The sequence below is a fragment of the Rhinoderma darwinii genome, unplaced genomic scaffold (assembly GCF_050947455.1).
Source record: "Rhinoderma darwinii isolate aRhiDar2 unplaced genomic scaffold, aRhiDar2.hap1 Scaffold_717, whole genome shotgun sequence".
Taxonomy (NCBI): Eukaryota; Metazoa; Chordata; class Amphibia; order Anura; family Rhinodermatidae; genus Rhinoderma; species Rhinoderma darwinii.
In genome coordinates, this window is record NW_027464278.1 from 85,863 (window position 1) to 103,010 (window position 17,148).

Sequence of the window (17,148 nt, forward strand, 5' to 3'; positions counted from 1 at the left end):
TTAATCAGCCTGCATCTGCTCCTAGGTCTGTTAGAGTGACTCGATCTGCTACCACTCAGGCTGGTAGGCTCAGGAGTGGGAGAACCTATCACAGCCTGGCCAGACGGTTCTAGCTCCCGCCCTTGTTCTATGTATACCTTCATTTGCTGCTTGTCCTTTGCCTGTGATTCTGTGTGGTTCCTGGCTCTGCTGCACCTGCTAATACTATTGACCTCTGCTTCAAATTGACCCTGGCTTTACTGACTACTCTCCTGCTCTGCGTTTGGTACCACGTACACTCCTTTTTTGACTCGGCTCATTCACTACTCTTATTTCTCTAGGGTTCTGTGTACCCTTGTCTGTTTGTCTGTCGTGCACTTATTGAGCGTAGGGACCGTCGCCCAGTTGTACGCCGTCGCCTAGGGCGGGCCGTGCAAGTAGGCAGGGACTGAGTGGCGGGTAGATTAGGGCTTACCTGTCTGTCTCCCTACCCCGACATTACACAGTCGGAGATAAAACACCTTATATATTGTTCTAGAGACTGATTTGTCCTCTCAGTTTGGCCATTATTTTCAGGATGGAAGGCCGATGAGAAGGAAAGATCAATCTCCAACTTTTTACAAAAAGCTCTCCAAAACAATGAAACAAATTGTACCCCTCTGTCAGAAACAATATTGACAGGAACCCCATGGAGACGCAGGATGTGTTTGACAAACAAGGTAGCTAACGTCTTGACATTGGGTAGTTTCTTGAGGGGCACAAAGTGGGACATCTTACTGAAGCGGTCTACTACAACCCACACGACCGACTTGCCTTGAGATGGAGGCAGATCGGTGATAAAATCAATGGAGATATGAGTCCAAGGTCTCTGGGGAATGCGCAAAGAACATAGTAAGCCCGCTAGTCGGGACCTGGGAGTCTTGGACCTAGCACAAATTTCACAAGCGGCGACGTAGGCCTTAACGTCTTTAGGTAACCCAGGCCACCAATAGTTTCTGGTAATGAGGTGCTTGGTACCCAGGATGCCTTGGTGGCCAGATAGTACAGAGTCATGATTTTCCCGTAGCCGGAATTGCAGGGGAACAAACAGCTTGTTCTCAGGAAGGTTCCCGGGAGCTGAACCTTGATCAGCCGCAATTTCGGAGACTAAGTCAGAATCAACAGAGGATATGATTATACCTGGCAGCAAAACACAAGCAGGATCTTCCTCCGAAGGAGGGCTGGACATGAAGCTACGCGACAGTGCATCAGCTTTAATATTTTTAGACCCAGCCCTATAGGTGACAACAAAGTTGAATCTAGTAAAAAACAATGCCCATCGAGCTTGTCTCGGGTTTAGCCTCCGGGCAGATTCTGGGAAAACCAGATTCTTGTGTTTGGGAAGGACAGTTACCTGGTGCCTAGCACAATCCAAGAAGTGGTGCCACTCTTCAAGTGCCCATTTGATGGCCAAGAGTTCGCGGTTGCCAACATCATAGTTACACTCAGTGGGCGATAACTTCCTGGAGAAGTAGGCACAGGGACGGAGATGGGTGAGGGACCTGGTACCCTGGGACAAGACAGCACCCACTCCCACCTCGGAGGCGTCAACCTCCACGATTAATGGCTCTATTTGGTTAGGCTGAATCAGCACTGGGGCCGAGATAAAGCATCTCTTAAGGACCGCAAAAGCCTGGACCGCCTCAGGAGGCCAGTGGAGGAGATCAGCACCTTTGCGAGTGAGATCCGTAAGAGGCTTAGCGATGACCGAGAAGTTAGCACTAAATCTACTGTAATAATTAGCAAACCCCAGGAAGCACTGTAACGCCTTCAGGGAGGCAGGTTGGACCCATTCAGCCACAGCCTGGACCATGGCAGGGTCCATGCGGAATTCATTAGGAGTGAGGATTTGACCCAAAAATGGTATCTCCTGCACCCCAAACACACATTTTTCGGATTTAGCAAAGAGTTTGTTTTCTCGAAGGGCCCGGAGCACCTTCCTGACATGCTCAATGTGGGAGGACCAGTCCTTGGAAAACACAAGTATGTCATCAAGGTACATTACAAGAAATACCCCCAGGTAGTCTCTTAAAATCTCATTTATGAAATTTTGGAAGACCCCGGGAGCATTACACAACCCAAAGGGCATGACGAGGTATTCGAAATGACCTTCGGGCGTGTTAAACGCAGTTTTCCACTCATCCCCTTCTCTGATTCGGATAAGGTTATAAGCCCCCGAAGATCAAACTTAGAGAACCATTGGGCCCCCTGAACCTGATTGAAGACATCAGGAATAAAAGGAAGCGGATATTGGTTCCTTACAGTGACCTTATTCAAGTTTCGGTAATCGATGCACGGCCTAAGACCACCATCCTTCTTCCCTACGAAGAAGAAGCCAGCACCTACCAGAGAAGTAGAGGGGCGGATGTAACCCTTGGCCAGGCTTTCCTGGATAAATTCTCTCATGGCTTCACGTTCTGGACAAGAGAGATTAAATATCCTACCTTTAGGGAGTTTAGCTCCTGGTACCAAATCGATTGCGCAATCGTATTCTCTATGAGGAGGTAACACTTCGGAGGAAATTAGAAAAAACATCAGCAAAGTCCAGAATAAACTCAGGTAGAGTGTTCACCTCCTCAGGGAGAGAAATAAAATTAACAGAAAAACAGGACGTCATGCATTCATTACCCCATTTGGTAAGATCCCCAGTATTCTAGTTAAACGTGGGATTATGCATCTGCAACCAGGGAAGGCCTAAAACCAAATCAGACAATAATCCCTGCATCACCAACACAGAACAGTGCTCCAAATACCTGTGCGCCTAAGCGACCTCCCCGATGGTCACTTAGGCGCGGAAGTTTCCCGGCTGGAGTATTCTTACGCCTAGGACAGTCGTTCACTTGAAGCTTGTCATCCCCACAGTAGAAGCAGAGACCATTCTTCCTGCGGAGCTCTCTACGTTGTTGGGGAGACACGGAGGCCCCGAGTTGCATTGGTTCATCCTAGTTTTTCGTGGAAGAACGAAGCAACAGAACCTCGGGAGCCATCATAGGGGAGTCAGAGGAGAAGGTACAAAAACGTTCAAGTCGTCGTTCCATGAGACGTCTGTCCAGACGTACCGCTAAAGTCATAACCTGATCTAGAAAGTCAGAAGAGGGATAGCTAACAGGTCTTTCAGGGCGTTCGACAGACCCAATCTAAACTGGCACCTCAAAACAGCGTCATTCCACCGAGAAGCTACACACCACTTCCTAAAGTCAGAACAGTACTCCTCAACGTGTCTCTTACCCTAACGTAAGGTCACCAGCTGACTCTCGGCAAAGGCAGTCTTGTCAGTCTCGTTATAGATGAGCCCGAGAGCAGAAAAAAAGGTCAACAGAGGAAAGTTCAGGGGCGTCCGGAGCCAAGGATACCCACTCGCTGGCTCTCAGAACCTGAGGAGTGGGGCCTTAGACAGAAATAGAGCCTACAACTTTCCCGAAAGGAGAAAAAAGTCTTCCGGTCCCCTGAGAACTGGTCAGACAACTTTAGGTGGGGTTCAAGAGGTGAGGTGGAGGGCACTACCTGGGTAGCATCACGCTGGTTGCACCTCTGAGCCAGGGCTTGGACCTGTAGGGAGAGACCCTGCATTTGCTGAGCCAAGGTCTCAAGGGGGTCCATAGTAGTGTAGGAACCAGGGTAGAAAAGGTATATGGGCCTGTGATTATGTAATGTCGGGGTAGGGAGACAGACAGGTGAGCCCTAATCTACCCGCCACTCAGTCCCTGCCTACTTGCACGGCCCGTCCTAGGCAACGGCGTACAACTGGGCAACGGTCCCTACGCTCAATAAGTGCACGACAGACAAACAGACGAGGGTACACAGAAGCTAAGGGAAATGGGGCAGTTGCCCACGGCAACACCGTGAGCAACAAGAGTAGTGAACGAGCCGAGTCAAACCAGGAGTGTACGAGGTACCAAGCGCAGAGCAGGAGAGTAGTCAGTAAAGCCAGGGTCAAATTGAAGCAGAGGTCAATAGTACAAGCAGGAACAGCAGAGCCAGGAAACCAGACAGAATCACAGGCAAAGGAAAAGCAGGAACACTTTTTTCCAATCTTCCTCTGTCCAATGTCTGTGTGCTTTTGCCCATATGAATCTTTTCCTTTTATTAGCCAGTCTCAGATATGGCTTTTTCTTTGCCACTCTGCCCTGAAGGCCAGCATCCCGGAGTCGCCTCTTCACTGTAGACGTTGACACTGGCGTTTTGCGGGTACTATTTAATGAAGCTGCCAGTTGAGGACCTGTGAGGCGTCTATTTCTCAAAATAGAGACTCTAATGTACTTGTCTTGTTGCTCAGTTGTGCAGCGGGGCCTCCCACTTCTCTTTCTACTCTGGTTAGAGCCTGTTTGTGCTGTCCTCTGAAGGGAGTAGTACACACCGTTGTAGGAAATCTTCAGTTTCTTGGCAATTTCTCGCATGGAATAGCCTTCATCTCTAAGAACAAGAATAGACTGTCGAGTTTCACATGAAAGCTCTCTTTTTCTAGCCATTTTGAGAGTTTAATCGAACCCACAAATGTAATGCTCCAGATTCTTAACTAGCTCAAAGGAAGGTCAGTTTTATAGCTCCTCTAAACAGCAAAACTGTTTACAGTGGTGCTAACATAATTGCACAAGGGTTTTCAAGTGTTTTCTAATCATCCATTAGCCTTCTAACACAGTTAGCAAACACAATGTACCATTAGAACACTGGAGTGATGGTTGCTGGAAATGGGCCTCTATACACCTATGTAGATATTGCATTAAAAACCAGACGTTTGCAGCTAGAATAGTCATTTAGCACATTAACAATGTATAGAGTGGATTTCTGATTAATATAATGTTATCTTCATTGAAAAAAACTGTGCTTTTCTTTCAAAAATAAGGACATTTCTAAGTGACCCTAAACTTTTGAACGGTAGTGTATATGTAATACCAGCACAAATACAGCTCAGTACAGAGATCATTTGCAAACTGAGTTTATATCCTGCCATATAAGCTTGTACGGTGTAAAAAACAATAGCTCCCAGTATGGCCTGAGCAATGGTAAGGAGTTGCAGTATCATAAACAAGAATGCTACCATCCATCATCTCGCTGCAGATCATACAGTGACTACAGTACTGATCAATTCGTATAGAGGTTCAGATAGCACCAGTTATGGGGGAGGGGGGAAAGAGGGGTTTTGCACGGATAGGGGCCCAACCCGATGATGAGTATGAAAAGAGTATCCGGCACACCAATTTGAGATAAAGGTAATTTTTATTTTGTTTTTAATTCCAGTGGCAGAGGGCGACGTTTCGGTCTAAGTGACCTTCTTCAGGCATAGAATGGTTAAAGAACAATAATCAAAGTAAGTATGTATATTACACATAACAAGACACACAGGAAGGGGGGAAGAAAACAACAAGAGTATTACATAACTGCATAGATACATACGCGCTGGGTAGACTGCATGGACGAGCGCTTGTAAAAGTAATAGCGGCTGGCCGCTGTGTCATGGCGCTGACTGTGAGCGTTCCACAGGAGATTCCTTCTGACGTGAATTCGGTGGGCGGGGCGATGACATCAGTGCTGATGTGACGGCGCTACATGCGCAAGTGGGCGTGACCAGGAAAATACAATGCAAGGGACGTGATTGGCAACGGAGCCCTACACATATCACACTATCGGTGACAGGAGGTAAGTTGTAACAATGTTCTGTGGTTGCTAGGCTGCAAGGGGGAGAGACAAGGTACGTAAGCAGTCACAATTCGATGTGGCAGAGTGAGCGGGACTCTACGATAGTAATTTGTATTGATTTATGTGTCAGGAGTCTCATAGGTCTATCAATACGGCGCAGCTTAGGGATAGATGCCTAGAGATAGGTATAATGGTAATAGTATATACATAAGTGTGTATAGTGTATTGAAACAAAAATGGAAACGTCTGTCATGTTGGCACAGCATGAATATATATGATGGTGGAAAAAAGTTCAAAAAGGTAAGCAATTGCTAGCTCCTAATATATCCATAAAAAAAGGGATACCGTGGTGGTCTAGTGGGTCTACCGTAGTTCATGGTGGTAAATGGTAACTCAGTCCGCGTGTCTGGAGGAGGAAGCGATCGGATCATCATCATTCGAGCTATATAACCGTTCAGGATATATGTTAATCATGGTACATTTCAAGTACATTTTTACCAGCCTGAAATCCGACGTTAATGTTGTCATAGAGCACGTGACTTTATAGGAAACTACTAAGTTCGTAGTCCCTATTCAGTCCCTTCGGTTCCAATGTTTGTAGTTTGTGGATCCAGAAGGCTTCCCTTCGTTTAAGGGTTTTGATCCTGTCCCCCCCTCTTCTCGGGGCTGGTATATGCTCAATGACCTGGAACCTGAGCTGTGCGATGTTGTGATGTTCTTTAATGAAGTGCGCTGAGATGCGGAGCAGTGTCTTGCTGCATCTTATGTTGGACTTATGCTGACTGATCCGGTCTTTGACGCACTGCGTAGTCTCTCCTACATAAGCCAAACCCCACGGGCATTTTATCAAGTAGACCCCATAGTTTGTGTTACGTGTGAAGAAGTCATGAATGGGTATGCTCTGACCGGTCTGTGGGTGATGTATCTGGTCGTCTTTGATAATGTGGGAACATTGCATACAGGATCGGCATGGGAAGGTTCCTTTTTTAGGTGTACTCAGGAACGTTTGGCGTTGTACCTTTTTGGTTGAGCCTATGTCCGCCATGACCAATTTATTCCTAAGGTTTTTTGTTTTTTTTGTATAAGATAAAAATGGGTATTTGAATTCCTCAATCTGGGGGTACGCTTCTTTGAGGAGGGGCCAATGTCTCCTTATTATGTGGTGTATTTTTTGTGAACAGCGGTGGTAGGTATGTCAGGGGCGTAGCTAGGGGGGGCAGGCGGTTTTTTTTCCCCTGGGCGCAACCTGGAGGATAGGGAAGGGGGCGCCGATGAGCAGCTGATCGCTGCTGACAGGCGCCCAATATGTGGGACACCTGCAGCAGCTTAGGAAGAGCCAGGACATTACGGCGTTCTGACTGGGGTCTGTGACGGCCAGGGAGTGGACCAGTCCAGTCACCTGACCTCACGTCAGTGACATGAGGTCAGATGACTCAGGTCAGGGGACAGGCACACTCCCGTGCTGCAGCCTCCCTGCATCTGCCTCTGCTCTGCCGAGAAGCAGAGAGGAAGCTCCGCCCACACACAGCCCGTCCTGACCTGTCAGCAAGGAGACATGGTGAGTGTCTGTGTGTGTATATATATATAATATTTGTGTGTGTGTGTGTGTGTGTGTGTGTCTGTCTGTGACTCTGCATGTGTTTGTCTCTTACATCTACTACATTATCTGTACTCAGAGAGCTATCACTGTGTTATCTGTAGTGTTACATAGGACTGCAGGTAACACTACTACATTATCTGTACTCGGAGAGATATCACTGTGTTATCTGTGGTGTTACATAGGACTGCAGGTAACATTACTACATTATCTGTACTCGGAGAGTTATCACTGTGTTATCTGTGGTGTTACATAGGACTGCAGGTAACATTACTACATTATCTGTACTCGGAGAGATATCACTGTGTTATCTGTGGTGTTACATAGGACTGCAGGTAACACTACTACATTATCTGTACTGTGTGCTAAATTACAATCTCAGCTCTGCTACACAGTACAGATAACACAGTGATAACTCTGATGACAGATAATGTAGTAGCTGTTGCCTGCAGTCCTATGTAACACCACAGATAACACATTGTGCTGAATTACAATCTCAGCTCTGCTACAATGTGTGGTGTTACATAGAACTGCAGGCAACACTACTATCTGTATTTAGAGAGTTATCACTGTGTTATCTGGGGTGTTACATAGGACTGCAAGTAACATCTACATTATCTGTGCTGTGTACATATGTGCCTGTGTGCGTATATATGGGTCTGTTTGTGAGTGTCTTTGTGCTTGTATATATGTGTCTTTTATGTATTTGTATATGTTCCTGTCTGTGTATTTATGTGTGTGTGTGTGTGTATATGTGTTTGTACGTCTATATATTTACCTGTATGTATATGTTCCTGTCTGTGTGTGTGTGTGTGTATATGTGTCTGTACGTCTATAGATTTACCTGTATGTATGTATTCCAGAATGTGTGTATGTATATTTGCCTGTATGTCTAAATATCTGTATCTTTATGTATGTACAGTATATATGTTCCAGCGTGTCCATATATGTGGTTAATTTTTGGTTTGTGTAGGGGGCGGCAATAGAGAGTCTCGCACAAGCTAAGGCTGACCCTGGCTGTCACCGACCCTAGTCAGAAGGAACTCCGCCGCTGCCTGCGACGTATGACCTCCTCGGCTCCTCGGGTAAGTCACACCAGGCAAAGCGGAGAGTGGTAGCGGTAGGCTACTGCTCACCGGTCTGTTCACAGTGTGGCGCTAAGTACAAGGGGTGGGAGTGTGGCGCTAAGTACAAGCGGTGGTAGTGTGGCGCTATTTAAAAGGGGGGGAGTGTGGCGCTATTTACAAAGGGGCAGCGGGCTGTGTGTGGCACTATCTACAAGGGGGGCTGTGTGTGCGCTATCTACAAGGGGGGCTGTGTGTGCGCTATCTGCAAGGGGGGCTGTGTGTGGCCTCTTTAATTAATTTTCTTTTAATTATTTTTTATGTTAATTACATTATAGAACTATATCGCTTGTAAAATGTAGAAATGCTTTTATACTTGAGTTACATTAAAAAAATTGTGAACAAAAAATTACATCTCATTGATTGGAAGGGAAAGAAAACACGGCGAGGGGGAAGGAGATGTCGGGAAATAAGTTGGGGGGGGGGGGCGCCAATCTGAATCTTTGCCCCGGGTGCAGGAGAACCTAGCTACGCCTCTGGGTATGTACTAATGGTATGTGTGTTTTTTTCTTTGTTGGTCCTATACGAGGTGTTCTCCCTTGCTTTGACCAATGTGTTTACAGGATAGCCTCTGTTCCTAAATTTGAGGGTCATCTCGTCCATTCTTTGGGATCTGGTTTGTTCATCATCCACAATCCTTTGTACCCGATTGTACTGAGATTTGGGTATGTATTCTTTTATGGATTGGGGGTGGCAGCTGCTGTAATGGAGTAGGCCATTTCTGTCCGCTTCTTTGCTGTGTAAGTCAGTAGTGAGCCAAACAGCTTCATTTTTTATGACCCGTGTGTCAAGGAAACTAATGGCTCTACTGTCATGAGCCATGTTGAATTGTAGTTCAGGCCAAATATTATTGAGGTAGTTTGTGAACTCCATTAAATTATCAAGTGGGCCGTGCCAAAGACAAAAGATGTCATCAATGTATCTTTTCCACATGATTGTTGTTGGAAATCGGTGTGGGGGTAGATGAAGTGTTCTTCAAAACTGGCCATGCACCATTTGAACCCATAGTCGTACCCTGTTTCTGTACATAGTAAGTATCCCCAAAGAGGAAGTAATTCTCTGTGAGTATCCGTACAAAGATCGATTATTTTAGGCTCTTTACCTGATTTTGTCATGATCTCATGTACCGCGGTCAAGCCTTTGTTGTGTTGTATGGAGATATACAGACTGCAAACATCAAAAGTGACTAAGAGGCTATCGGGTGGGATCCGATTCAGCGCATGTACGGCTGTTAAAGAGATACAGCCGCTTTTACTTTGAGCGCTCGTCCATGCAGTCTAACCAGCACGGCACAGGTAATTATCACATTGTAGATATCTTTCATCTCACTCACGCTACCTGCATCGTATTTTCTATCTTGAGGGTTCTGTTCTGACTGTTTCCCAACTCCTGTCTCTTCTTCCATCCGTGATGATTTTAGTACACACATTCGTGTAAGATTTTTTTTTCTTTTTCGCTTTACCCATTATACATGATTTATTTAGACTCTGAGCCAATGTGATACAACACAGTTTATTTCAGTAAGTTTATTGGAGACCAGTGCTTCCACTGCCGTCTAGTGGAAAATCATACTTGTTACATCAACTCCTTAACTTGTATAGATACAATCTTACCATTCTACTGTCTTGTTTGGTTATACAATTCTGCTGCAATTTTGCTACACTGTAATGCCGCATCTATACCTGTGCTTGGATGTCTCTACCTGCTCCGGTTTTTAACTTATTTTTTTTTGCGTATTGTTTTTCTCTGCCATTTGGAGCTATTGATAAAGTCTAAAACTTCGATACTGACTTGTTCAGCATAACATGTATCTATGCAGTTATGTAATACCCTTGTTCCCCCCCCCCCCTTTCCTTTGTGTCTTGTAATGTATAATATACATACTTACCTTAACCATTGTTCTTTAAACCATTCTAGTGGCTGAAGAAGATAAAAATAAATAAAAAAAGATTTCCTTTATCTCTAATTGGTTTGCCGGATACTCTTTTCTTAGTAATATAGTATTGTTATAGTCATGTAGTATTGTTATAGTAATGTAGTATTATAGTCATGTAGTATTAGTATTATAGTAATGTAGTATTATAGTAATGTAGTGTTATAGTAATGTAGTATTATAGTCATGTAGTATTATAGTAATGTAGTGTTATAGTAATGTAGTATTATAGTCATGTAGTATTAGTATTATAGTAATGTAGTATTATAGTAATGTAGTGTTATAGTAATGTAGTATTATAGTCATGTAGTATTGTTATAGTAATGTAGTATTATTATTATTATAGTAATATAGTGTTATTATTATAGTAATGTGGTATTGTTATAATAATGTAGTATTGTTATAGTAATGTAGCATTGTTATAGTAATGTAGTATTATAGTAATGTAGTGGTGTTATAGTAATGTAGTATTATAGTAATGTAGTATTGTTATAGTAATGTAGTGTTATAGTAATGTAGTATTGTTATAGTAATGTAGTATTGTTATAGTAATGTAGTATTATTATTATAGTAATGTAGTATTATTATAGTAATGTAGTGTTATAGTATAGTAATGTAGTGTTATAGTAATGTAGTGTTATAGTAATGTAGTATTATTATAGTAATGTAGTATTATAGTAATGTAGTATTATTATTATAGTAATGTAGTATTATTATAGTAATGTAGTATTATTATTATAGTAATGTAGTGTTATTATAGTAATGTAGTGTTATAGTAATGTAGTGTTATAGTAATGTAGTATTATAGTAATGTAGTGTTATAGTAATGTATTATTATAGTAATGTAGTGTTATAGTAATGTAGTGGTGTTATAGTAATGTAGTATTATAGTAATGTAGTGTTATAGTAATGTAGTATTATAGTAATGTAGTGTTATAGTAATGTAGTATTATAGTAATGTAGTGTTATAGTAATGTAGCGTTATAGTAATGTAATGTTATAGTAATGTAGCGTTATAGTAATGTAGTGTTATAGTAATGTAGTATTATAGTAATGTAGTGTTATTATAGTAATGTAGTATTATTATAGTAATGTAGTGTTATAGTAATGTAATGTAGTGTTATAGTAATGTAGTGTTATAGTAATGTAGTATTATAGTAATGTAATATTATTATAGTAATGTAGTGTTATAGTAATGTAGTGTTATAGTAATGTAGTGTTATATGAATGTAGTGTTATAGTAATGTAGTATTATTATAGTAATGTAGTGTTATAGTAATGTAGTGTTATAGTAATGTAGTATTATAGTAATGTAGTGTTATAGTAATGTAGTGTTATAGTAATGTAGTATTTTTATAGTAATGTAGTGTTATAGTAATGTAGTGTTATAGTAATGTAGTGTTATATGAATGTAGTGTTATAGTAATGTAGTATTATAGTAATGTAGTATTATAGTAATGTAGTGTTATAGTAATGAAGTATTATAGTAATGTAGTAGTGTTATAGTAATGTAGTATTATAGTAATGTAGTGTTATAGTAATGTAGTATTATAGTAATGTAGTATTATAGTAATGTAGTGTTATTATAGTAATGTAGTGTTATAGTAATGTAGTATTATAGTAATGTAGTGTTATAGTAATGTAGTGTTATAGTAATGTAGTGTTATAGTAATGTAGTGTTATAGTAATGTAGTGTTATAGTAATGTAGTGTTATAGTAATGTAGTATTATAGTAATGTAGTGTTATAGTAATGTAGTGTTATAGTAATGTAGTATTATAGTAATGTAGTGTTATAGTAATGTAGTGTTATAGTAATGTAGTAATGTTATAGTAATGTAGTATTATAGTAATGTAGTGTTATAGTAATGTAGTATTATTATAGTAATGTAGTATTATAGTAATGTAGTGTTATAGTAATGTAGTATTATAGTAATGTAGTGTTATAGTAATGTAGTATTATAGTAATGTAGTGTTATAGTAATGTAGCGTTATAGTAATGTAATGTTATAGTAATGTAGCGTTATAGTAATGTAGTGTTATAGTAATGTAGTATTATAGTAATGTAGTGTTATTATAGTAATGTAGTATTATTATAGTAATGTAGTGTTATAGTAATGTAATGTAGTGTTATAGTAATGTAGTGTTATAGTAATGTAGTATTATAGTAATGTAATATTATTATAGTAATGTAGTGTTATAGTAATGTAGTGTTATAGTAATGTAGTGTTATAGTAATGTAGTGTTATAGTAATGTAGTGTTATAGTAATGTAGTATTATTATAGTAATGTAGTGTTATAGTAATGTAGTGTTATAGTAATGTAGTATTATAGTAATGTAGTGTTATAGTAATGTAGTGTTATAGTAATGTAGTATTGTTATAGTAATGTAGTGTTATAGTAATGTAGTGTTATAGTAATGTAGTGTTATATGAATGTAGTGTTATATGAATGTAGTATTATAGTAATGTAGTATTATAGTAATGTAGTGTTATAGTAATGAAGTATTATAGTAATGTAGTAGTGTTATAGTAATGTAGTATTATAGTAATGTAGTGTTATAGTAATGTAGTATTATAGTAATGTAGTATTATAGTAATGTAGTGTTATTATAGTAATGTAGTGTTATAGTAATGTAGTATTATAGTAATGTAGTATTATAGTAATGTAGTGTTATAGTAATGTAGTGTTATAGTAATGTAGTATTATAGTGATGTAGTGCTATAGTAATGTAGTATTATAGTAATGTAGTGTTATAGTAATGTAGTATTATAGTAATGTAGTGTTATAGTAATGTAGTGTTATAGTAATGTAGTATTATAGTAATGTAGTGTTATAGTAATGTAGTGTTATAGTAATGTAGTAATGTTATAGTAATGTAGTATTATATTAATGTAGTGTTATAGTAATGTAGTATTATTATAGTAATGTAGTATTATAGTAATGTAGTATTGTTATAGTAATGTAGTATTATAGTAATGTAGTGTTATAGTAATGTAGTGTTATAGTAATGTAGTGTTATAGTAATGTAGTGTTATAGTAATGTAGTATTATAGTAATGTAGTGTTATAGTAATGTAGTATTATAGTAATGTAGTGTTATAGTAATGTAGTATTGTTATAGTAATGTAGTATTATAGTAATGTAGTGTTATAGTAATGTAGTATTATTATAGTAATGTAGTGTTATAGTAATGTAGTATTATAGTAATGTAGTGTTATAGTAATGTAGTGTTATAGTAATGTAGTGTTATAGTAATGTAGTGTTATAGTAATGTAGTATTATAGTAATGTAGTGTTATAGTAATGTAGTATTATAGTATGTAGTGTTATAGTAATGTAGTATTATTATAGTAATGTAGTGATATAGTAATGTAGTATTATAGTAATGTAGTGTTATAGTAATGTAGTATTATAGTAATGTAGTGTTATAGTAATGTAGTGTTATAGTAATGTAGTGTTATAGTAATGTAGTGTTATAGTAATGTAGTGTTATAGTAATGTAGTATTGTTATAGTAATGTGTTGTAGTAATGTAGTATTATTATAGTAATGTAGTGTTATAGTAATGTAGTATTATAGTAATGTAGTGTTATAGTAATGTAGTGTTATAGTAATGTAGTGTTATAGTAATGTAGTGTTAGGGCGGGTTCACACATGGCGGAATTTCACTTAAATTCCGCTGCGGACACTCCGCAGCGTTAATCCGCAGCGGAGCCGTTTCTCCATTGACTTTCACTTTAATTTAGCAGTGTTCGTTTACACGATGCGTACAATTCCGCTGCGGAGCATAGGCTGCGGAGCGGAATTTGGTGTCCGCAGCATGCTCTGTCTGTTGCGGAGCAGTGGCGGACTCATGGCGGAATTTCTCCATTGACTTCAATGGAGATTCAAAGTTCCGCAATGAAGTCCGCAGCTGTCATGCACATGTCATGTGTGCTGCGGATGCGTCTTGCTTTTTTCACTTGACATTTCTTCATTCTGGCTGGACCTATGTATTTCTAGGTCTACAGCCAGAGTGAGGAAGTCAATGTGGCTCCCGTAATGACGGGAGCGTTGCTAGGAGACGTCAGTAAATAGTCACTGTCCAGGGTGCTGAAAGAGTTAAGCGATCGGCAGTAACTGTTTCTGCACCCGGGACAGTGACTACCGATCCCAATATACATGTATCTGTAAAAAAAAATGAAGTTCGTACTTACCGAGAACTCCCTGTTTCTGTCTCCAGTCCGGCCTCCCAGGATGACGTTTCAGTGTAAGTGACGGCTGCAGCCAATCACAGGCCAAGCACAGGCTGCAGCGGTCACATGGACTGGCGCGTCATCCAGGGAGGTCGGGCTGGATGCCGAAGGAGGGACGCGTCATAAAGACAACGGGCGGTAAGTATGAAATTCTTTTACTTTCACTAGGGAAAGTGCTGTCCCTTCTCTCTATCCTGCACTGATAGGGAGAAGGGAAGCACTTTTCCCGCAGTCCGCAGCAGCTAGTCCGCATCAATTTTCTGCACATTTTGTGCAGATCCGCAGCCGTAATCCGCAACCCGGATTAGGTGCGGCATTGATGCGGACAGTTGCGGAGGAATTCCGCCATGTGTGGTCATGCCCTTATAGTAATGTAGTATTATAGTAATGTAGTGTTATAGTAATGTAGTGTTATAGTAATGTAGTATTATAGTAATGTAGTGTTATAGTAATGTAGTATTATAGTAATGTAGTGTTATAGTAATGTAGTATTATAGTAATGTAGTGTTATAGTAATGTAGTGTTATAGTAATGTAGTGTTATAGTAATGTAGTGTTATAGTAATCTAGTATTATAGTAATGTAGTGTTATAGTAATGTAGTATATAGTAATGTAGTGTTATAGTAATGTAATGTAGTGTTATAGTAATGTAGTGTTATAGTAATGTAGTGTTATAGTAATGTAGTATTATTATAGTAATGTAGTGTTATAGTAATGTAGTGTTATAGTAATGTAGTGTTATAGTAAAGTAGTGTTATAGTAATGTAGTATTATAGTAATGTAGTGTTATAGTAATGTAGTATTGTTATAGTAATGTAGTGTTATAGTAATGTAGTGTTATAGTAATGTAGTATTATAGTAATGTAGTGTTATAGTAATGTAGTGTTATAGTAATGTAGTATTATAGTAATGTAGTGTTATAGTAATGTAGTATTATAGTAATGTAGTATTGTTATAGTAATGTAGTGTTATAGTAATGTAGTATTATAGTAATGTAGTGTTATAGTAATGTAGTATTGTTATAGTAATGTAGTGTTATAGTAATGTAGTATTATAGTAATGTAGTGTTATAGTAATGTAGTGTTATTATAGTAATGTAGTGTTATAGTAATGTAGTGTTATAGTAATGTAGTGTTATAGTAATGTAGTGTTATAGTAATGTAGTATTATAGTAATGTAGTGTTATTATAGTAATGTAGTATTATTATAGTAATGTAGTGTTATAGTAATGTAGTATTATTATAGTAATGTAGTGTTATAGTAATGTAGTGTTATAGTAATGTAGTGTTATTATAGTAATGTAGTGTTATAGTAATGTAGTATTATAGTAATGTAGTATTATAGTAATGTAGTGTTATAGTAATGTAGTGTTATAGTAATGTAGTATTATAGTAATGTAGTGTTATTAGTAATGTAGTATTATAGTAATGTAGTGTTATAGTAATGTAGTGTTATAGTAATGTAGTATTATAGTAATGTAGTGTTATAGTAATGTAGTATTATTATAGTAATGTAGTGTTATAGTAATGTAGTATTATTATAGTAATGTAGTGGTTATAGTAATGTAGTGTTATAGTAATGTAGTGTTATAGTAATGTAGTATTATAGTAATGTAGTGTTATAGTAATGTAGTGTTATAGTAATGTAGTATTATAGTAATGTAGTGTTATAGTAATGTAGTATTATAGAATGTAGTATTATAGTAATGTAGTGTTATAGTAATGAAGTGTTATTATAGTAATGTAGTGTTATAGTAATGTAGTGTTATAGTAATGTAGTGTTATAGTAATGTAGTATTATTATTATAGTAATGTAGTATTATAGTAATGTAGTATTATAGTAATGTAGTATTATAGTAATGTAGTGTTATAGTAATGTAGTGTTATAGTAATGTAGTATTATTATAGTAATGTAGTGTTATAGTAATGTAGTGTGTATTATAGTAATGTAGTATTATAGTAATGTAGTGTTATAGTAATGTAGTATTATAGTAATGTAGTGTTATAGTAATGTAGTATTATTATAGTAATGTAGTGTTATAGTAATGTAGTATTATATAGTAATGTAGTGTTATAGTAATGTAGTGTTATAGTAATGTAGTATTATAGTAATGTAGTATTATAGTAATGTAGTATTATAGTAATGTAGTGTTATAGTAATGTATTATTATAGTAATGTAGTGTTATAGTAATGTAGTATTATAGTAATGTAGTGTTATAGTAATGTAGTGTTATAGTAATGTAGTATTATAGTAATGTAGTGTTATAGTAATGTAGTATTATAGTAATGTAGTATTATAGTAATGTAGTGTTATAGTAATGAAGTGTTATTATAGTAATGTAGTGTTATAGTAATGTAGTGTTATAGTAATGTAGTGTTATAGTAATGTAGTATTATTATTATAGTAATGTAGTATTATAGTAATGTAGTATTATAGTAATGTAGTATTATAGTAATGTAGTGCTGTATGTTATAGTAATGTAGTATTATTATAGTAATGTAGTGTTATAGTAATGTAGTGTTATTATAGTAATGTAGTATTATAGTAATGTAGTGTTATAGTAATGTAGTGTTATAGTAATGTAGTATTATAGTAATGTAGTGTT